At 44.5% G+C, this 20,471-nt stretch overlaps 1 protein-coding gene across 4 annotated transcripts in view; it reads left to right on the top strand.

Moving 5' to 3' along the window:
• Positions 1–20,471, top strand: part of DMD (dystrophin) — a 1,630,689-nt gene that overhangs the window by 1,375,428 nt on the left and 234,790 nt on the right. The gene's annotated exons all lie outside the window — the stretch shown is intronic.

Here is a 20,471-nt window from a genome sequence, read left to right as displayed (position 1 = left end):
CATGTAGCAATACTTCCTCTATATTGCTGAGTAGTTTTCTGTACTTTGGATACAACCTTGTTTGTTTCACCATTCACCCCTTGGGGGACATCTGGGATAATTCTGGTTTCAGATTATTAGTGATAAAATGATCAATGTTCATGTACAGATTTTTGCGTTAATACAAGTTTTCACTGGTCTGGGTTAAGTACCCAAGAAGGCAAGTGCTGGGTCCTAGGATACTTGAATGTTTAGTTTTATCATAAAGTGTCAAACTTTACAAAGCGTTCCACCAGTTTCTCTGAATCCTCACCAACATCTGGTATGGTTGCTTTTTTTTTTTTTTAAGATTTTACGTTTAAGTAATCTCTACACACAACGTGGCGCTCAAACTCACAACCCCGAGATCAGGAGTCCCACACTCCACTGACTGAGCCAGCCAGGCGCTGGCTATTTGTATTTGAACCATTCTGAACCATTTGAACCATTTGAACCATTCTGACGTGTGTGGGACTATCTCATTGTAATTTTAATTTACATTTTGCTTGTGGCCAACGATGTTCAACAACGTTTCATGTGCCGATTTGCCGTCTCCATATTCTCTTCAGAGAAATGCCTTTTCGTGTCTTGCGTCCATCTTCTGAGTCGAGTGGCTTCTTGACAGTTGCATTTTAAGAGTTTTTTTATTTATTAGATTGTAGTCCTTTGTTGTACTGTGATTCGCAAGTATTTTCTTCCTTGTCTTTTCACCCTCTTAACAGGGTCTTTCCCAGAGCAAAAGTTTTAAATTTTGGTCAGGTCGGATCTAGCGATGTTGGCTTTTGCGGATCGTGCTTTTGGTGTCAAGTCTAAGAACTCTTTGCCTCGACTTAGATCCCAGAGACTTTCTCTTGTTTTATGTACAGAAAAACCTAAGACTTGACATGTCCGCAACAGAGCTCGTCATGGTCCTCCTCTTCTCCCCCCCCCCCCATCCTCAACATTTTCTCCTTCTAGTGTCACTATTCTTGTTAAACAGCCTTTCACCAGTTGCCCGAGGTAGAAAACTCCATTGTCCAAGTCATTATCTCAGAATCCACTCTTACCTTAAATCTAACATATCTGTTACCAAGTCTTGTCGGCTCTGTCCCCAACCCATCTCTCAAATCCATTCCCTTTTTTCCCTCTCCCCTGCCTTCAGCATCTTGTGCCTCAAATGCTACACAGCCTCCTAGCTTTTCGCCCTGATTTTGGTCTTGCTTCTCAATCCCTTCTCCACAGTGCAGCAATAGTAATCCTCCAAAAATTCAGATCTGATTGAGTTACTCTCCTTATGTTCAACTCTTTCTATCGTTTGAGGCTGCCCTAAGGCAGAAGTTCCAAGAAGCCTTTCACCAGACCCTGGGTTAAATCTCCAGCTTCAGCAGCGGCACCTACCACAATCCCTGACTCACCATAAATATTTATTGATTGACTAACAGGGTCTTAAATTCTCTTTTACTAGTGTCCATATCTGCGTTCTCCAAGTGTCCATGTTTATTGGAAGTGAAACGTTCCCAAGACCTGGTGTCTTAGGGTTACTCCGTCCCTGAATTAAGACAAAGACTTGGGTGCCAGAAGCTTATTTAGGATGTGACTCTAAGAAGCAGGAGAAAGGAAGCAAGACAAATGAGACAACAAAGAAAGATAAGCTCTCCTCTGGAACACATGAGAAGGGTGCAGAATAAGATACACGTGAATACAGGCAGCTGGAGTCTGAGGGTTGCGGCCAAAGCGCAAACCCCCCTTTGGCTATGATTGTCCACCCAGGAGCCAGCACCCATGGCGTTGGAGAAAAACCCCGGGGTAGAAAACAGGAAGACTTGGGGCTTTTGCGGTGGGACGCTGGCTACCCAAGATGAGGTTCAGTTTCCCGAAAACTGTCCAGAGCTGATGACACTGGAATCAGGACTGGGCCGACAAGATGTGACGTAAGCACCAGAGGTATTTGCCACAGACCCCAAAGCGCAACAGGGCGTCAGCAGTGTCCGTCTTTCTTGTGACGGTCAGTGGAAGACCTGTTTATTTTTCTCATCCTCCGTACGCGATAAAACAATAACACAAGACTTCTAAGCAGGACAGGCTTTGTGTCACCGGAGTGGTCAGGAGAATAAGCACAATAAGAATCTATTAAATCAGCCACCAAATGTGAATAATTCTGATACGCCCAGAGCATGTGTATGCTTAACTCATGGGGTCATCGGGAAGGTCAAATGTGAAATAATCATTATAAAGCACTTTGCGCAGTGCCTGGCACAAAGACAACACTCAATAAATGTTCACGTTTATACAATTATTATTGTTGATTGTCAGAATTCCTCAGACCCACATCAGCAGGAACATGGAAACATTTTCATTACATAGACCTTAAAGTCACAGGGACAGTCATTAGAACAGGGTCTAAGTTTGGTATTCCGCAAGACAGAAAATGCTAGGTTCTCTGGAAACATTGAATCCTTCCTTGGGCAAGTAGTCTGATTTTCCAAAGTGAAGCTGCATAATCTGTAAAATGAAAATGAAATTGCACTGATCCTCATAAAAGGCCCAGGAAAATGTTAGGCAGTATATACACAATTTAAATGGAAAAACGTGTTATTTTTCTGCCACACGTAATCAGAAATAAAGAAGCAAGGTCGGTTCTTGCTTCCTTTCTTCCAGCTCCGCAAAGTTCTGAGCTATCAGCGGGGAAAGGAGCAAAAATTTTCCCCAATTATTTTATGGCCGCCAAGTTGAACTCATACTTATCCAATGAGCCCCCAAATGGAATACCGTTCTGCTCCAACTCTACTGATGACAGTGATTCAGGGAGTAAATGATAAGATTCCGTCCTTCTAAAGTGCTTTTAGAATTGGATTCTCGTAAGTTTCATTTTGCTATGGGCCAATCACAAAAGAGACTACAACACAGAAAAGTGAAGACATCATGCTGGAGAGAGGTTGCTGCCTAGAAAAGGAGGAGAGGACCCCCTAATTTAGAGAGATGGATGGAGAAAAAGGCAGTCATGCTGTCACAGAAGGCAACCATGAAATGCAGCAACAAGAGGGGAAAAATGGCTTCGAATAGAAGACCAAGCATCAAGGAGAGATAGGAATAGTCTAAAGCGCGCGCGCGCGCACACACACACACACACACACACACACACAAATACAAAAGGGCATTGAAGGGAAAATGCAGTGATTATCATACAGATCAAATGCAAACCGTGACGGTGACGGTGAAAAGCTTAGAAAAGGAAGGAGTGAGTAGCAAACTGCATTTCAGCATCTGCACCAAGACAAAGTCGGGGTCCCTAAAAATGTTTCAGCCATTTTCACATCTTTTCACCTCCGTCCATCCCCTACTTCCCCTTCTACTTAGTTCCCTCCTTTTAAAAAAGTCTTTCGAGGGGGTTGGGGAAGACTAAACAACACAATGACCTTCTGCGCAGTGCCGTTCTCCTAATCCCCTTCCGCTGAGTTATCACCGCGGTTCAGAGCCACCTTCGAGGGTCTCACAGATACCGTTCCCCCCCTTCCTCCGCTCGGATCAATCTGCCGCTGTGCCTGCAGTTGTGTTATCACTGAGGCGTAGCCTGAGAGATCCAGGCCCTATGCCAGCTCTCAGAGTAATATGATTAGCATCTAAAGAAACTCAAGAAGCCCATGACTTGGTCCTTTTGCAATTAAAATCCTACTCAGAAAGCCTTTTGGTCTTAGGCATTTGAAAAAAGAGAAAAAGAGCTGCTTCCAGGAATCTTGCTATGTTCAAAAACCGGTTGAGAGTTCTCTGCTTAAGAGTACCTGCCAATAACTAGGCAGTGCGAAAGAGTTGGAAAACCTACGTCGCATCGTGGGGGTGGCCTCGTTCCCCCGCGTGCGTCGCTGCTGCCTCTGACACAACGGGAGAGTTGACCGAGACACCAAGCTCTCCAGCTAGGAGGTGAGGAATAGTCCAGTGCTGTGGCTGACTACTCATGGACACTTGACGTAAGGCACCTTCTCCTACACAGAGTAAAACGGGGCACCCCCTAATGCGCACGATGGAACAACACAGAATTCCCTGGGCCCCAACCCTCATTTTAACAGGGAGCCTATAATACAAATCTCTTAGAAGAATTTTTTTTTTAAAAAAAAGGCATACGGGATAACTATGAGGGTCTGTCCACAGCTAAAACCTTGTTTTCCTTTTTTTGTTACTGAGTTCCGTCTGACAGGTAACATTCTGTAAGTTTAAGATGTGCGACGTGTTCATTTGATACATTTATATTGCAGTATGATAGCTGTAGTTGTGTTAGCTCGCATCTCCACCGTATCACATGATGAACATTTGTTACGGTGTCGGGCAGTTAAAATCTAGTCTCTCGTCAGGTTGGATGTTTATCATACAGTGTTGTCTGTGATCACTCCACTGTGTCCCCAGGACTTAGGTCTCTACTGGTTGCAGGTCTGTACCCTTAAACACCGTCTTTCCCATCCCCCTACCCCTTTGTGGACTACTCTTTAGACCTGAGAAAGGAGGTAATGCTCCGTTTGCAACAACATGGATGGATATTGAGGGCATCGGGCTAAGTGAGATAAGTCCGAGTGAGAAAAACAAATACTAGGTGCTATCTCTTATACCTGGAATCTAAAACAACTTGAAGCGAACACCCTTTCCAATGACCAAATCCCAGGTGCTCAGCACTTAGCGGAAATTTCCAAGTGCCTCTTCGTAACGCAGGAGCTCCTTTGAAGATCCAGCTCCCGCTAACGATCCCCAGCAGCTCCAGTCAGTGCGGCTTTTCACAAATGAAGCTTTTCATTTCCACTTCGAGTGGACAAAGGTGGCTTCGAATTTTCAAAGAAACCTTTCTATTAAAAAAAAAAAAGTACGGAAATGCGCATACTTCAGTCTTAAATGCACACACATGGAAATATTCTCAAGCCTGAGAGATTGGTTCAAGTCAAATATCTCACTCGTGCACATGTTCCTTCTTCCTAATATTAGCAACGAGGAATGGGAAATGAGAAGGGGTGGGGTGTGCTGGGCAGGAGTACACCCACATTTGCAGAAAGTCTCATGGGAGGAAACAAACGAATGCGCGTCGACGACCTTGTAGCAGCTGCTCTCCAGTATTCGGTATCTACTGTTTCTCTGTGATGAGATTAGAGACAGTCTCAGAGAATTAATGCAGCCCTTGGTAGAATCGTTACACGAGAATGGGTATAACCCTGCCCTCTCCCACCTCTTATGAAGTGGCTTTAGATTTAGGAAGGCGGAACGCTTTGTAATTCTTAAACAACCTGTATACCTAGTTCTTAATAGTTATTAACCTGAGTTCATTTATAACAACTTCTAGGCTCAGTGTTCATTTTCTCAAATGTTTCTGTAGTTTCCCCTTTATTGTAGAGTGTATCAGGTCGGACTCTTGGCCGTGGCTGAAAACTGACATGAGTCAAGAAGAAACAAAGGATGATGGGAGCGGCAGTGGTTTTCAGGCAGCCACATGCGGCCGGTGCCTCTGCTATCTCTGAGCGTCTTCAACATCCCCAGCAGAACAGAGGCCGACCTACTCTCACTTAAGAATTTAGAAACTTTAGAGCCTGACTCTCAGTGGCTCGGATAGAGACGAAGTGCCCATCTAGACTAAGAGAATGGAATGCTCTAATTGATGGATTGACTGGTGTTGCAGGTTGAGTCCTCTGGGAAGCAGATGCCAAGCCAGATTTATTGGAGAATAATACCTGCGGAGAAAAAAAAAAGGACGGGGGGCGGAGGGGGGGAGAGGCAGGATTGGGCGGGTGTAGCCATTAAATTGCAGTGCAGGTCATCTGAAGGCTGTGCCAGCCCCATGGGGAGCTGCAGAGCTAAGATTGCCGTTGAAAGGGATCCTGAATTAGGCAGATCTGAGGATAGTCTGTATAGGACTTGAGACCGTTAATTTTCCATCGCCACTAGTTAGAGTGATGGAATGGAACCGAGGTCTTACCTCGCATATCGAGATCATCAGGTATGTATGTGAAATAGAGAGTAAAGGTTAAAATAGAGCCGTGGTTCTCATCCAGAGGCAACTTTTGGCCCTCACACACATGGCAGCGTCTGGAGACGTTTCTGGTGTTTCACAGCTGGGGAGGTGTTGCTATTGGAATCTAGTGAGTAGAGGTCAGGGATGCCGCTAGACCCCCCCTAATGCACACGCTAGGACAACGAAGCATGACCTGGGCCAAAATGTTAATGATGCCCAAGCTGAGAACCCTGCTCTTTAGCTCAGAAGGCTTACCTTATATGCACATCCATCGTCAGAGAGGCCACGGAAACCTTTTCTCTTTGAGAAATTCCTAATGATGACTGTTTTGTTCTTATTTGCATCGATCAGTACTTGTTACTGAGATTCCAACCAACGCGTTTAACTTTTGGACAGAAAAGCTAACTTGAATTAGTGAAACATCCAAATCGTGGATTTTTGAAAAACTGGGGGGGGGGGGGGTTTGAGGTGAGGGGGACAGAGGACCCAAAGTGAGCTCTGCACTTACAGCAGGGAGCCCAGTGCGGGCCTCAGACTCATGAAGTGTGAGATCAGGTGGCTTTCACCTGAGCCAAAGTCAGATGCTCAGCTGACTGAGCCACTCAGGTGCCCTGAAAAACTAGGTTTTTAAGACCCATATCACTTTGGATTAACTTGTATAATACTTATTTATTTTTTATTGTGTTCTTTTTTAATTTTAGAGAGTGCACGCGTGAGCTGGGGAGAGGGGCAGAGGTGGAGAGAGAGAAAATCTTAAGCAAGCTCAGCCCAGAGCTTGACACAGGGCCTGATCCCAAGACCCTGGGATCAGGAGCTGAGCCGAAATCGAGAGTCGGACACTCAACCGACTGACCCACCCAGGCCCTCCTTAGTACGTAATGTCCTTAAAGCCTGCTTTGGTGACCAGAAGAGAAGTCATCTGTTTAGCACGTAAATGGCCTTATGAAAGTATTATTTTAAAATACTAGTTTCTGATCTGTTTAAATATCCCTGCGCTGTGGATTTGTTGACTCTGAAAGCTTACTCCGAGGTATTCTGTCTTTTGTACATCTTACAAAGTTAGAGGTCAGTGCCAGCTCAGATTGAAATATTAAAAGCTCCAAATTAGAGTGAAAGCTGCAGAAATTTACTGCCACACGTCCTCCTATGCAGTAACATAGTTTTCTTTCTGGGATTTCTACTGAAAAATAACACAACAAAAGCAAACTTCGAGCACTCTACATTTTGAGCCTTGCCGTAGATGCTTTGGCCTCCAGGGAATGTAGCTCCAGAACTGCTCAGAAAATAAAAAGACTGGTTAATGCCTGAAGGGATAAAAAGATCAACTAGAAAAAAAAAAAAAAGTTTTTTCGAAGATGTGAAATGTGTGTTCAATCCTAGATCAAGGACTAGATGTTCAAAGTTCTATGAATGAGGTTTAACATTACTTTAGGAAAAGTCTAGAAGAAAGTTTGTTATCAGTGCAAGAAGATCGTTTTCAAGTAGGACCAGTAATGATACCATACATTTTTTTTTTAATTTTTTTCAACGTTTATTTATTTTTGGGACAGAGAGAGACAGAGCATGAACGGGGGAGGGGCAGAGAGAGAGAAGGAGACACAGAATCGGAAACAGGCTCCAGGCTCCGAGCCATCAGCCCAGAGCCCGACGCGGGGCTCGAACTCACGGACCGCGAGATCGTGACCTGGCTGAAGTCGGCCGCTTAACCGACTGCGCCACCCAGGCGCCCCGATACCATACATTTATATACAACCATCTATATTCACAAAGCCATAAAAAACCTCTATTGTGACATAGTAAAGACAAGACAAGAAAACAAACCATTCTGATCAGTATACCTTGAGAGCTCTTGGCAAACAAATGCGAGACACTTAAAAGAAGGGAGGAGAGCCACGAAGTGTTTGCTTACCAAAATAAAAGAAAAACTCAACCATAGAAGCAATACTGTGTGAAATCTGGGGAATCTTTAATCCATTAAGATGATGTCAGTCATGGTATACAAAATGCCTGTTCAAAATAATACTCCTCAGGGGACGCGAGATGCTAAGCTACAAAGACTCTAGGTTGATCTAGGGTGTGTCACCTCCTTTGTGAAGCCTTCCAGACTATTCTAGGCCTCGTGGCTTTCTCACTTCTAGAAATTAGGAATGCTTGTATTGGTCAGTAACACAGAGACCAGCACTTAAGAGTTTCTGATTTGTCCTGTGTGCGGTGTTCTTCCCATAAGACCCAGGTTCTCGAGAGCAGGAGTGTCCCATGCCCTGTCTTCGCCACCCTCCACAAGATGAACACCCCGTACAATGTCTATACCAGCACTTGGAAATGCTTGTAGAATAATTGATTCTTGAGCTCACCGTTCATGCTCTCCACTCGAGACTTGTTTAGGCTCTGCTAAAAGATAGAAATCACCTAGCTATCCCCAACTGGCCGACTTGTGTATTTATTATAAAAAGACGTAAGTTAGATCTGGAACTTTCCACAGGGGTATGTCTGCCAAATTTACCCCCCACCCCCACCCCTATTTTGCTCTGGTCCACATCTGCTTACTTTGCAGCCGATGCTGTTCCATGTTTTACGTGTTGTCTTTTTCAGTCAAATACAGTATTTCTGCCCAAGCAGAAATCTTGCTAACATCAGGATGAATGATGTGAGGGGCTTTGAGGAGAATTCACGGCCACCCCCTCTGTAACTTTTCCATCGTTCAATCTAGTCTTTGCTCAACAGCGCTCTCGATGGACTGCTTTGGTTTGTCATATCGAACTCTGCTCCAACGCACTGGTGGTCCCTCCCGATTTATACACGTGTCCTTGTCACCTAGGATGAAAGTCTGCAGTCTCCTGGACTCCTCCTTCTCTCTAGGACCCTTCCATTTGGTCCATCATGATCTATAATACTCTTGTTTTTCTCCCTGGCTGTTGATCCTTCCTACACTTGTTCCATGGCTCCCTTCATCCTAAAACACCACTCTGAGCATGATATTTTTTGTTTAAAAAATTTAATGTAAAAGATGAAAATGTTACTAGTAAGGATAGGAGAACCTTAAATGAAGTCTACCTAGAAAACAGAAGCCTGGCGCTTGGAACACAGTGAAGGTTGCCATGGCTGGTTTGCTGTTGCTGTTACTGAGTACTTCTGTTCACAGATTAGGAAACTAAGGTTAGATGAGATGCTGAAGTGTCAGAGCCAGTAAGGGGTGCTGACTCAGTCTTACTGACCCGTAGAACTTGTGGCCTTTCCACTCTACCAGTGGCTCCCCAAACAGGCTAGACGTCAGAGTCCCTGGTGGAGCTTTAAAGGAAGGTATGGCTTCTCAAGCCCAGTCCCAAGTGGACTAAGTCAGAAAGTCTAGAGAAGGAGCACCTGGGTGGCTCAGTCAGTTAAGTGTCTGACTCTTGATCTCAGCTCAGGTCATGATCTCTCAATTTGGTGAGATCGAACCCCGTATTGGGCTTCACGCAGAACCTGCTTGGGACTCTCTCTGTCTGTCTGTCTGTCTCTCTCTCTCTCTCTCTCTCTCTTGGCCCCTCCACCACTTGCACGCGTGTGCAAGTGTGCACTCGCTCTCCCTCGCGCTCTCAAAATAAATAAACTTTAAAAAATAGAAATTCGGGGCGCCTGGGTGGCTCGGTCGGTTAAGCATCCGACTTCGGCTCAGGTCACGATGTCACGGTCCGTGAGTTCAAGCCCCGAGTCAGGCTCTGTGCTGACAGCTCAGAGTCTGGAGCCTGTTTCCGATTCTGTGTCTCCCTCTCTCTCTGCTCCTCCCCTATTCACGCTCTGTCTCTCTCTGTCTCAAAAATAAATAAACGTTAAAAAATTTTTTTTTTAAAAATAGAAATTCTAGAGAAGAGTTAAGCATCTGTTTTTTAGAAACCTCTCAGGTAGTGGTGACACACGGTCAAATTGGAGCATGACCGCGGTACATTAAAATCTTTCCCGTGCTATTTCGTGATGCCTATTTGTAAATATCTAATCCGTAAATGCATTAAAAATAGGCTCCTTGGCTTTTTATTTATTTTTTTTCTCCTTCCTCTCCTAACAAAGTGTCTTACAAGCACTCAATAAGTATTTGAGTAATTAATTGCTTAATTATTTAATTAAAGTTGCTCTTAAATGCAAATATTCACAGCTGTGGTTACTGGAAGCCTGTTATGAGCAATCATTGATCTTCCCGGGAATGTTTATTAATCAGCTAGGAGCCAGTCCTTGGGAAGGACGGGCTAAACATCTGGGACCGGGGCTGAGAAGGCTTCCAGAATGAATGTTAGCCACATCCTTGCCCAGCCTAGGGCCGCTCTCTTTCCTTGCCCACACTTCATTGACAACTTCAGGGAAAATGCAGAGAACGTATTAATAAAGCTCAAGAGATTTCAGCCCCTGGTTTCATTTCTTTTAAGTTGACACATGTATCTGGTTTGGGAAACGGGGGAAGTCTTTTTTTTTTTTTTTTTTTGAAAGAAAGAAAAAAAATCCTTTATTCTTGTCATACCATGAACATGGAGTTCACTGTTCTGCGTTAAGATTATAAAGCAAGATCCCCAAATGCGGTGGCTGATTATTCACAGTAGACATATTAAGTCAAGAAGCTTATTTTTTCTCTCTTTGCTAAGGCACAAAGCCTGGGGCTATATGCATTTTTATTACACTTTACTGTGTTGGTTTCACTTGAGGATTAAAAAGAAAGTCAAGGCACAGTGCACATATCCTGATGGATTTTAGGATTTCTTGCTTTAGTGAAAGGAAGAATCTCATAAAGTACTTCAGATTATTGCTCAAGGAAGTATACCTACTTCGGTGATGACCTAGAAATTCGATCTTTTGTTTCTCCTATAAAAGATCACCTTGTATTTTCGAGGGTTTTTTTTTTTCCCTGTGGTTTTCTGCACCGTGTAAAGCCACATTAAAAGAAGAAAGAAAGAAAGAAAGAAAGAAAGAAAGAAAGAAAGCAAGCTTTAGTTTAGATTTCAAGTGAAAATGTCCCCACTAGTTCGGGGAAGTGTTAGGACTGTTCAAGGAGATTATAAACCACCTCCGGGGTTGGGGTGAGGTGTGGTGAAGGAGGAGGGAGGCAGGGGGAGAGAGGAAGAGAGGGCTGAGCCTGGAGAGTGTAAAGAAGGCCAGGCAGTGACACGAGAGACTACAGGGAGTGAGGACACGTCCAGTTTACCTCCAGTTCTGGCAAATCCACGCCAAACACGATAGAGGGCCGTTGCGCTATCCTCTGGCCTTCGTTGAGAAACCTAAAGTGTACCTCTTCATTTAACTCGTGCCCTGTCTTCCGATATGCAAAGGAGAGAGAAGGACTGAACGCTGTAGAATTGGCAAGTGCAGTGGATGAGACCTTCCGGTTTATTGATTTGTAGCGAAAGACGTGATCCTGTTTGGGCAACCCTGCCTCGGCGAGAGCAGAGAAAGGCGCTTTTCAGTGGCCGGGAGGAGAGCCAGGCGCCGCCAACAGGGGCTCCTGGCACACAAGGTTCTTGGATCCGCGGTCGAATTAACCGTGAAGGGAGTCGAGGTCGGGAAGCTTTGGAAATGCTGTGGGTAGCTTGGGATTTAAGGAATGTGGATTTCCTTGGGTAACGATTGTCGTGCGCATATTTGAGCAAAGCCTCCTTCCGGGCCATTATTATAAAGGCGACGCCGAGTAGAACACACTGAAAACCCGCGGGTATATCGTTGCCCAAAATAGAAGGGTTTTGCCATGAAACAAAAGTAGGTGCAGTTACTGGCGTTGGATCTTTTTTTTTTTTTTCATTTGTTCTCCTGATTTCGTATTTTAGGACGATTTGCTCACAGCTGTATACGTTGTATCTTTTTTTTTCAGGCGGTACCGGTTCTGATGTAGTCCCTTGATAATTATTTCAAATTGCCACTTCTGGTCCTTGGGAACACTCCCGTGTTCTAACACCAGCCGGGATAATTATGTAATTACCATGTGAGCATTATGCTACTTAGGGCCCAAAATGCCCCCGGAAGGGAATGCTACAGCGGCCTCGGGAAATTTCTGTGAGAATGGTATCTTCCAAATGCGGGATAAATACAAGCTCAAGAATAAATAGCTGGGACTGATAGGTAAATGATTTAATGTGAGTAACGGTGTTGCAAGGTGCGAGCCACTTGACTTTAGTTCCTGCTGCAAATCATGAGATACATTAGGAAAGCTTTTAAGAGGGAAACCTATTTTTTAAGATAAAATCTGCATCAAGTTACATCAGCCAAGCAGAGTCATTCAACTTTTATCTCTTTGAGACCAAAGGGGAACAAAAAAAAAAAAGAAATGCTTCCTATGATCTCTTCCCTTCCCATCACGTTTTTTCATAACAGTCTATAGTTGCAACCAAAACTGGAGATTTTGACAAATGAAGCAGGATAGGAGGTTGATCGCTGCTTTTCTGAATTAAACTTAATGATACCCTGAAGGTACTTGGGTCTGTGAAGTCAACTTAATGTTGATATAACCTGACTCCATTATCACAGGATGAATCGTTGGCACAAGTCTGAAAATCAGTAGACGCCCTTCCAAGGTGCATTTGAGAAATCAGGGAGGTGAAAGCTGAAGGCTTAACAATGGACAAAGGGCTTGGTGTTTGTCCTCCCGTGCTCCCCAGTGGACGGAGATGTTCATCAGAATTAGGGGGAATGATGTTCCTGGAGAAGCGATTGGCTATGCAGGAGCGGAAAAATAATTTTCCCTCTATCCTTCTAGGTTCTTGGTGGAGACCTCCGGTAATAAAAGACAGATTAACAGGAGAAAAGCAAGCAGCAGTTAAATAACATGTATGCCTGGGAGAGACCCAGGAAAACTGAGTAACTCATCGAAATGGCTCAAGCCACTGCCTTAAATACCACTTTCCGCTGAGGACAAAAGAAAGATGCTGGGGCGTTGCGGGGGGGGGGGAGGGTGCAGTTATGGGAGGTTGCCAGGAACAGCACAGTAAACAAGAGTAAGGTTCCTAGGCAGATTTAAGTTTTGCTTTCTCCGTTGATAAGGGTTTCTAGAGATTTAGTCATACTTCTCTTCCTGGTACAGAGCAGGAGACACGCTTAAAATGCAGATTTCTCTTAGAAATGTAAATGTCTCCTACAAAAGGGTAACTTCTACTGGTGTCTAAGCTTCTACAGTACCTACTGTTTCTTAAAAATAATGAATTTAGGGGCGCCTGGGTGGCTCAGTCCGTTAAGCATCAGACTTTAGCTCAGGTCATGATCTTGCGGTTAATGAGTTCGAGTCTCACTTTGGGCTCTCTGTTCTCAGCAAGAAACCTGCTTCACATCCTCTGTGTCCCTCTCTCTGCCCTTCCCCTGCTCTCTCTCTGTCACTCCCTCTCTCCGAAAAATAAATAAACATTAAAAAAATAATAATGAGTTTAAATAATCCTTAGGCATATTTGGGAGCGGCAAATTGTGTCACCCGTCAGCTGGCTCGAGGCGAGGCTCCCAGTGACATAATGCCTCACCTGTCTGGCACAGGTACACCTACATCCTTTTAGGCTCTGTTTGGGAGTCTCTGTGCTTTGCTGGTAGGTTGTATAGAACACATTTGGGAAGGGCTGGTGGGAGGTGGAGAGGTGAGTGGAGGAGAAAACAAAGGGAAAGCAGAGAATAAGCAAAGGAGTCAAAGATTTAGAAAGAAAAGGTGCACCTGTCTGCCTCAGTAGGTTGATTGCAGCTCAAGTCATGATCCCAGGGTCTTGGGATCAAGCCCCGAGTCAGGCTCTGTGCTGAGTGTAGAGCCTGCTTAAGATTCTCCCTCTCTCTCTCTCTCTCTCTCCCTCTCCCTCTCCCTCTCCCTCTCCCTCTCCCTCTCCCTCTCCCTCCCCCTACCCAATTTGTGTGCGTGAATGCTCTCAACCTAAAATTTTTTTAGAAAGAGAGATTAAGAAAGAAAGGGATCAACACAAAAATATAAAATAGAAGGGGGAGGAAAGCTCTCAGAGAGGAACATGAAGAGAGGTGGATTCATGATGGTCTCGGATGGCACACATTAGCATCCATGCCATAAGTCACACAAAATCAACTAATAATTATGCTCGTACTCAGAGTGAGCCTTCTGTCAGCATAGGTTGCTTTCCTATGATCTCTTCTGAAGTCAAATGCTAGAAACTCTTTTTAACTCCTAAGTGTCTCAGTGTCAAGAAAACACATAAAGAAAGTCAAGGGAAAGAGAGCTCAGCCGCTGAGCTGTACCCATCACAAGCTCTCATTCCAAACGTTGTCTGAGACCATTTGTTTCAGTCACAACTCAAAACGAATCAGAATTCGAACAATGGATTTTGACTGAAAAGGATTATAATTAGTTGAAAGGATTTTAATGGCCACCGTAGTAAACCTCAAGAGAGTTTCCAGGATCATGTTTGGGCATATATTTATGAGTATCACAAGTCAGGATTTGGAAGTAAGATGAGTTAGGAAGGCCTCCCGAACACAGACACATGCATGCAGAAAACTGTACACGCTATAAGGTTTCGGTACGAAAACTCACGAATAGACTGTAGAGAGTCATTTGCGTGCATGTGCACGGTTTATTCACGATCATCACAGCACCAGGAGAGGGTTGTGGGGTTTTTTATGGGCTCATTAGTGTAGGTGTGAAGTCTCGTTCCTGCATGCCTATGGATATTTATCAAAGGTCTAGACACACTGAGAGCCAGAAAATCAAAACCTACACGCCGAGTTACATCATTTCCCAAGACTGGAGTAAACATGACTTATGCACATAGTGCCGGTAAGAGCGCTTGGACACTAGGAAGAAATCACATTGTTTAGCAATGTATTGCCACATCAGGAGGGACCCCTTGGCTCTCCTGAAACGTCCAGTGCAGACGAAAACGTGAAAGTAATTAACAGGTCAAAAGAAAAAGTGGAAGCCCTTGAGAACTGAAAATAAAGCTTAGTAACATTTGCACGTAGGTAAATTTACTTGAAATCATTTCTGGGAGCCCCGATGCTCTCTCTCCTTTTCCCTTCTTTTTGACTTATTTAAAGCAACTTTGGACAAAAATGAAATGAGGATATCCTTCAGAACGCACAGAAGCATGGACTGAGCTTTGGGAAATAGTCACAGCTGGGAAGAGAATGTGTTATCATTAATCTAGTTGAATGACTTGGTGTTCATTCACCATCCCCAAAATGTTGCTCTCCAGTCTACGATACTCATACTTAATACTAGGTGTGTAGTACCTAACAGATAACAGGGACTCAAGAAGTATTTCCACTCATCACATTGATCAAATATTTGTTGACCATCTCCTAGGTATTAGGCCCTGGACTAAACTACGAATGAGATAATCAACATCTCTGTCTTCATGGGCAAGTAACTTACATTCTTGTATCTTGTGAATGAATGAAGAAACGTCTCTTGGCACGAAAGAAGGGAGGTCTCTGCAAACAGTACGCTGCCTGTAGAACTCATCTGAGATGAGAAAGCAAAGGCAAATAACAAGAGTCCTCATAGCTCTCGAATATGATTCTTTAAAAATGAGAGTAAAACAAATAGGCAGGAGATTGGGGCTCTTGGTCTGTCTTGCAAATTATTTTAAAATGTTTGGGCCCAGTATTGTAGGCCCAGTAAATCTAAATGGTTTTCTTCTTTTCTTTTTTATACTTTGATCATCAAGAAGGAAGGAAAGAGGGGCGCCCGCATGGCTCGGTCGTGTATGTGTCTGACTCTTGATTTTGGCTTAGGTCATCATCTTACGGTTCGTGGGATCAAGCCCATGTCAGGCTCCGCACTGACAGCGTGGAGCTTGCTTGGGATTCTCTCCCTCTCTCTCTCTCTCTCTCTCTCTCTCTCTGCCCCTCCCCCGTTCGTGCACGCTCTCTCTCTCTCAAACAAACTTTTGAAAAAAAGAAGAAGGAGGGAAAAAAAGAAGGAAGGGGGGGTGTCTTTCCAAAAATTGTACTGGAAATCTCACGATAGAGAATTCTTCATGCAAAATGGAGTTGTTAGGGTGACAATTCTCGAATAATCTGTACATTAATTCATTCAACTAATAATTAGAGTACCTGCTATATGCCGGGTACTGTGCTAGCCACCGGGGATATAGTAGGAACAGAAAGATGTGTCCCTGTCCTCACAGAGCATATGAAAAAAAAAAAAAAAGACCTTTTTTAAAATTTTCTCCGACATGATTTTACTGAGGAATACTGCAAATGAGTACTTAAGGAGCAGATGGCAGTTTTTTGCCCATCTGGGATACTTCTAATGAATAGACTCTTGTGTATCAATAGGTAAGGATTCTTCCAGTTCTAAGCTTTCCTGATCTATTATCTAATAGTAGATACAGGATCTTCCCGGAAGACGTTACGCTTGTGTTTCTTTTCATAAAAGGAAACAGAGGTATTGCCTATTAATTCAGAAGAAATTGGGTTCTTTCCATCTCCTTAAATAATTCTAATTAAATTCCTCTGGCTCTTCCTGCCTTGCTCACCTTCTAATGTCACCCCTACCCCTTGTATTCTCACTTGCCATTCCTTCCTTTAGTGACGGAGACAAATTGTTCTTCTTCCCCTGGCTCTACGTGGCCTCTCCAGCAAAACTCTCACTGTGAGGTCCAATGCACCTGTTCCAGAGGAATTCCTACCGCCGTATGCGGTTCCTTCCCTTTGGAATTGCCATAGTCCCATCAGCAATATCCTCGCTCTCCTAGCCTTCCGCCCTGGAAATACACCCGTTCTGTTTGCCTCTTCAGAAATTAAGCTCCGACACCAAAAATTAACCAGTTCTTCCTTCTTTCCGAATACCTCCTTATCTGCCTTCCCTCCCATCCAGGGCCACACGGTCTTCATTCCAACGCATGTCACCCCCCACCTAGGTGATTGCAACCTGCCCAAACCTGAGCTGCTTTCTCAAATCGTGAGTCAGTGCACAGAAATCTTCCCTGGTTCCCTTGGCCTTGCCGGGAAAATCCTGAGCCGCAGAGTCTGGAGAGCCTTGGTTTGCCTCTCTGCGTCCAGGATAGGTAGCTCACTGTACCTTACCGCCCTCTCCAACAGCTGTGTTCTGCCCCAGGCCTTTCCTCGGCTAATCCCTCCTCCTCACCTCCAAGCCTTTATGCTTCCAAAGATCAGAGACTACAGCATTTTCTCCTTGTGTGTCTCTTTCAGTATTAGCGACTACTTGTCACGTGACCAGGGAATTCACCGAGTAAAGAATGAATTGTGCGTTGCCAGGGTGGCTCATTCAGATAAGTGTCCGACTCTTGGTTTCTGCTCAGGTCGTGATCTCACGAGTCACGGGTTCAAGCCCCACGTCGGGCTCTGCGCTGACAGCGGGGAGCCTCCTTGGGAATCTCTCTCTCTCCCTCTCTCTCTGTCCCTTCCCTGCTCACTCTTCCTGTCTCTGTCTCTCTCTCTCTCAAAATCAATAAATAAACATTTAAAAAAATGAATTGGGCCAGAACGCAGGATTGTGGTGTATAATTTGTGGTGTTTGCTTCCTAGCCTATATATAGTACTTGATATAGCTTAAAAACACGGCCAGTTAGAAAGGTCTGATGCATGGAGGTTATTGTTTCAAAAGTTTATCAACTTTCGTTTCCTTGCCTAATTGCTCACAGAATAAAGTGCCTTTGTTCTTAGGTAGCTACAGTGTGCCTTCAAGTTTTTTCTCTGTCTTAAAATGATGGTCTTTGTTTATTCAATTGTGCATTCAATCCATGCAATACCTTTCTCCAAGGATAATTTGTGAAAAGAAATATTTTACGCTTAATTCTTTAGTTGTTTTAAGACTGTTTCCTGAAGTGTTCATTTCATTACGTGACGCATTTTTAATTTCAGTCTCTCTCATGCATTTTCCTAACTTTGAGTTATAGGGAAGGGAATTCACTTCTGTCTCCTTTTCATTTCTTGACAATATCGGGTATACCCTGGAAATTACCTGTGGAGTTCACCTTATAGAGGAAGAAAGCAACCTTCGAGATGAGCGGCCTCTAACGGACTCAGTTGCTGCCTCCCCCTGGTCGCTATGAATCTGCTAACATTACCACCAGGGGACAGGGTCTGTGACACGGTCATGCTCCTTTACCACATGTCCCCCATGGGATTTCTTTCTCGGGACATGAAAAGATCGCTGGTCACTGTCCACTCCCATGTGGCCTCCTCATCCACTCTTCCCCACCCCCGAACTTTCACAGCCATCTCTTGGTTACTTTGTTCATGAGATGACCCATTCTGCATTTAGAAATAATGATGTCCTTCTAAACATGCCTTTGCGCGTGTCCTCCGTAATCGTATGGCATCACATTCTTCATGACCAGGAACTCACCTTGCTTTGGGTCATAAAAGATACCAATGACTAAACTTTCATAGATATGGACACTAGATCTCTTCTGCAGTCGGTAAATCGAAAGGCCAGCTGCATATTGAATATGTCTAAAATGCTTTTCTTTTGACTTTGATCTCTAAAATAGCAGTTAAAGAGCAAGAGTCAGACTGAATGAGTTTGAATCTTGGCTCTGCCAATCTACTAACTATTTAAACGTAGGCAAGTTGTGTTGTTGTTGTTTTTTAACCTCTCGTGCTTCAGCTTCTACATCATTCAAGTAGGAAGATACATTACTTCTTTTTTTAATGTTTATTTTTGAGCGAGAGAGAGAGGGAGAGAGGGAGCGCAGAGGAGGGGCAGAGAACGAGGGAGGCACAGAATCCCAAGTAGGCTCTGCACTGTCAGCCCAGAGCCCGACGCAGGGCTCGAATCCACGAACCATGAGATCGTGACCTGAGCCGAAGTCGAGAGTTGGACACCTAACCGACCGAGCTCCCCAGGCGCCCCCAGACAATATTACTTCCACCGAGTTACTGTGAAAATTAAGTAAGTTAATTCCTCTTGTCATGAACAGAATGCTTAATAAATATCAGCCATTTTTGTGATGTATGTATTGCCTTGCCCACGATAACCTATCCTTTCCATGTACGAATCATAACAGCAACGATAACAACAGCTGTTAACGTTTATTGAGCAGTCACCATGTGGAAGAAACGAGGCCCACCGTTGCCCGTGTCTTAGCTACTTCCCACGAAAAGTTCTGTGAGGTGGGTCATGTTGTCCCATTTTACCCACAAGGAAAGTTAACGGTGGAATAACATACCCAGGGACGTGCGGCTTGCAGGCGGTGTTAGTTCACGTTCCTGTTTCTTCTCCCATATCTGTCTTTCTGGGCGTCTCTCTGTCACACGTACACATTGGTTTGGTCAACTAGTCATTAAGCACTTGTGACCCACTTACCGTGTGCAGGGTTCAGTGAGCCCTGCGGGAGGGTGGGGAGGGGAGGCGGGACAGCAAGGGATGGTCCCGGCTATCGGGGATTTCACGTGGCATCGCAGGAGATAAGTCCTGTCCCTGCAACTACAACAGACAGTATGACAGAAATGCTCCAAGGAGAGACTGTGATCCTCGAGGATGCCGAGGAAGCGATCCCTTCCAACCCGGGGGATTGGAAAGTAGACATAGAAACATAGAAAAGACTGGAACTGGGAGTGAAGGGGGAGAAGAACGCTGCAGAGAGGAGCAGCAACCAAAACAAGTCACACGGGTGTTAAATTGGATGGAACGTTGCAGGACAGGCCAGCTGAGCGTGGCAGACGGTGCGGGGCCATAGGGCCGGGAAGGGAGGTTTGAGATGCGCCTCACGCTTTTGCGTGCGTCACAGTGAAGCACGTCCTGCGCGTTTGGGAACCTCCACGTGCTTTTCCAAATATTTGTTCCAAGCAAAGATGTGCAAGGCTAGGAGAAAGTGAAAACAGAAGGTTGTTCTGAATCTGTGTTAGGCCCTTGACTGATACTGCGAGATTGGCCGGCTTTAGACCAGACTCCCTTAGCCACTTTTCTGATCTTGTCTAATATCTGTTTTATCCCTTGGGCATTAGCCACACCATAGGAGTGAACCAACTGGAGCTTTGCTGGCTCTGGGCAGGAGCTGACCAACCCCTTGTCGACCACGGGCTGTTCAGAACCAAATTAAGATCCAGATTTGTGAAGCTCGCGTGCCTGGGGCCACCCCTGATGCCTGGTCCGCAGAATGCCAGATGACGAAAGCAAAGCATTTCACCCGTCACATTCTTCCTTCCCCGCCCCGCTCCCCAGAATGGAATTCACTAAGCCATCAGGACACCATCAGTATATTCTAGAAAAACCTGATAGGAAAAAAAAAAAAACAAAAGAATGGAAATTTTTATCTCATGCCACCTGAAGATCTACTTCGCAGTAATTTTCAAGTCTACTAAAAACTGAAATCTGAAAATGTCTTTGATCTCATTATCTCCTCCGTAATTACGCTATATTGAAGCCTTGCGTCTACTTCTTTGATGCTTAAGTGTTAATCAGCTGTTGGTTACTCTTTATTTCTCAATGATCCATTAACTACCAATAGGATTCCCACAAACGTTAGTCAAAAACAATAGACTAACACAAAATAAACGCCATCCCTGGGATCCTTCACTTATCTAGTATACGGGGGAATGACAACCTCCCTAACCTTTGCACGAAAGA

The sequence above is a fragment of the Lynx rufus genome, unplaced genomic scaffold (assembly GCF_022079265.1).
Source record: "Lynx rufus isolate CCGP_SWC_20201006 ecotype Redwood Valley unplaced genomic scaffold, mLynRuf1.p SCAF_14, whole genome shotgun sequence".
NCBI lineage: Eukaryota > Metazoa > Chordata > Mammalia > Carnivora > Felidae > Lynx > Lynx rufus.
The sequence above is the reverse complement of the archived record's forward strand: the minus strand, read 5'-3'. Positions and strand labels throughout refer to the sequence as shown.